At 44.8% G+C, this 3,023-nt stretch overlaps 1 long non-coding RNA gene across 1 annotated transcript; it reads left to right on the top strand.

Moving 5' to 3' along the window:
- The first annotated feature begins 90 nt into the window (after positions 1-90).
- On the top strand, positions 91-2,933 carry LOC114042907. The gene is made up of 3 exons (XR_003569044.1): positions 91-829; positions 1,780-1,904; positions 2,502-2,933. It is a non-coding gene; the product is annotated as an uncharacterized LOC114042907 (long non-coding RNA).
- Positions 2,934-3,023: the final 90 nt, after the last annotated feature.

Genomic DNA, 3,023 nt, shown 5'->3' with positions numbered 1-3,023 from the left:
TATTTTGATATCCAAATCAGCTTTGAGTCCCAGGTCACCAATGAGTCACAAGTCTTTTTTCTCTCTTAACTGCTAGAGATAAGCCCCGCAATGCCAACGTTTCTTCCACTTTAGTCAACTCTGGGGTCTTTAGAAAGGAATTCTCCACTCACTCCCCTGACGTCTTTCTTAAGACATAGCAAATTTCCCATCACTAGAAATCATCATACAGACACAAGAGGTTAAGAATGTATAGAAGAGGGCTAGGAGCACTCTGAGGGTTCTCTAGTACTGAGATTCTATGAATAAATTGTCCCAAGTGGAATAAAATGGGCTCTGGTTCCTTCTGGCCCTTCCTGATGCAGAGACAGTGATTCATTTCCTGGGCTTTCCAGTTCCTCTTTCTGAGGCTGCATGGTGATAACTTTGCAAGAAATTCTCGTGGAATGATCAAGGGAATTAAGAGTGGAGCTCAGCTCTTTAAGAGAGATTTTCTGAAGGAGATCTCAGGATGGTGTCCCTTGTTACCTCTAAATGCCACTTCTGCTAATCGTGTCACCAGCTGGGCACTTTAGCCAATGTCCTTATGAAAGGCTCCTCCTGTGAGAACCCAGGCAGCTAAGGCAACCAGAAGGGTCTGTCCACATTCATTCACTCATTTGTGAAACCCTTATTAGGCATTTCCTACATGTGGAACATAATAAATATTGGGATGACCCCATATAGTTGTAGGCCACTATGATCCCTGCCCCTCTTCAATATCACTTCATTCTTTTTACAGCACTGGATGCACCCAGTGGGTCACCATTTACAACTCCCGTGGTGTACCCAGAGCCTGGAGACTCCACAGGTAGCAATTCAGCAACATTAGTACCCTGGGGAATGTCCAATGGGTCCCACCTGGAAGCTGGGGAGAGAATATGATTATGAAAAGGAAAATTTTCTTAATCCTTAAAAATCATCTCATTCTAAGAAATACTCAACTTGCAAAGAAGGGCAAGCCAATATCTGAGACTTGGTTTATCATCTTGGGTGGGGGAGAGTGACAGTGGTATGATGTGTATTTCAAAGCCCTCCCCCCAAAACACACACACAGACACAGAAACAGACAAAGAGAAGGGTATACATTTCTGGCAAGGAATTCAACATCTAATCAAAAAATATTCCCATAGTTGTTTGAAATGAGCCCATGTGTCCCATGCAAAACCTAAAGAAAATGAAAGCTGGGGCATGCTAGATAGAAAGCACTCAGCCTAACAAGTGTTGCCTGGAGTAGCCAATTACACAAATATCTCTTTCCTCCTGTGGTTGGTCAGCACCATCCCACACAACTTTGCGTCCTCCCAAGGGATTCTGTGACTAAATCAAGTGGACCACTTTTCTCCCCCATGGAATAGATCTCTCCCCAACCTGAAATTTTTCACACTGTGACTTCGTCACTGATTTCCATTCTTCATGATTTCTCCTCAGCTCTTGTGAGAGCCTCTTCCCCTTATGATACATCTTCAGCTGCCTCACCATTGTCCAGTACCCCAGGCTCAAAGGGCGCCCTCATTATGCATTCCCAGAAGTGTCTTATAGTGTTTAACCAGAAGATGGAAAAACAGTGGGAGAGGAATAGGCAAGGAAGATATGGGAAAGGGTAGAGATTCCTTGATATGAGTGTCAGTGAGGCCAGGGAGTAGGAGTTTTCCTTCAAGGACAGAATAGGAGAATCCAAGAAATGGGTGTCAGTGGGTATATTTGTTTGCTATGCCCAGGTCTGAGGCATGGGTCTTTTGTTTCCCTCCTCTGTTATAGCTAATGAATGCAACTTGGAGATCGTTACATTGAATTTCACCATAACCAACCTATTGTGCATAGCAGACATGGATCACCCAGGCTCTGGGATTTTCAATTTCACCGAGAGATTGGTGCAGCATGTGGTGAGATTCCACAGCCCCTGCCCAACCCCACTCCTGCATAGAGAGCTTCTCCATTGTGGGGGCTGGAAGGCTAGTTCTTCATTCTTCTTCTTTTTTCCTTGATAGCTCAGCAATTTGTTCAAGCAAAGTAGCATTGGGGCCTCATATGTTGAATGCAAAGTGATTGCCCTGAGGTGAGACCTGAGAATAAAATGTGGAGTCCTGAGATCATCTCCCTTGGTTCCCCAGGTTCATGGCTAAGGCTCAGGGTGGGAGAGCAACAAAGGCAGTGCCTCCACCCAGGGTCCATTTCCTCCATTTTCCAATCTGACAATGGTTTTGTTTCCATACTCTTCATTCCTGGGTCCTTAGGAAAGTGATTCCCTTTGTCATCATTTGAAGCAAATGCTCTCTTGTTGAAATACTTCTCTCCAGGGGGAGATGTGTGGCTATCAATTCATCCTACCCACACAAGTAATGGGAGATTTTCAGCCTTCATGGACTCACAATCACCCTTTTTCATGTCACTTCATCTCAGTTTGATTGTGCCCGATATCTCCCTCACGCTAATCTCTCAGCATTAACCTCAGGAGTCTGAACAATTGTTTCCTTCCACAGATCCATGAATCGTGGCTCAGCAACAGCAGTGGATGCTTTGTGGAGCCAACAATGGGAGCCAAACAATACCGCTCAAGACAGACAAAAGTTTTATTGGGAAATCAGTGACCTGACCCAAGGCACCACCAGACTGGGCCCAGACACTCTAGACCAGAATGATTTCTACCTCGATGGTGAGATTCCTCACTGGGGCAACAATTAACCCATTTCCCTCAACAGTAAGATCCGTTTTGAGATGAAAGTTCCAACATTAATATCGTTTCCTTTTATCACTATTCTGATGTAGGCCCTGGCCCTCACCAGAACACTAGGTTGCCAATCCTCCCTTGTCCAGCCATCTGCACAAAATGGGCCATGCCCATACCTATTTCCCTGGTTACCTTGCCCCATTCCTCTTCATTTTATGAGTTGTTTCCATAAGTGCCAGCTCCTGAACTTAGGTTTCAGTCCTGTTGTGTTCAATATTTTAGCAACTCATTGGATAGGGTCATGGATGGAAGAAAATGTACAAAGGACAGGAAA

The sequence above is a fragment of the Vombatus ursinus genome, unplaced genomic scaffold (assembly GCF_900497805.2).
Source record: "Vombatus ursinus unplaced genomic scaffold, bare-nosed wombat genome assembly UNPS02001090.1, whole genome shotgun sequence".
NCBI lineage: Eukaryota > Metazoa > Chordata > Mammalia > Diprotodontia > Vombatidae > Vombatus > Vombatus ursinus.
The sequence above is the reverse complement of the archived record's forward strand: the minus strand, read 5'-3'. Positions and strand labels throughout refer to the sequence as shown.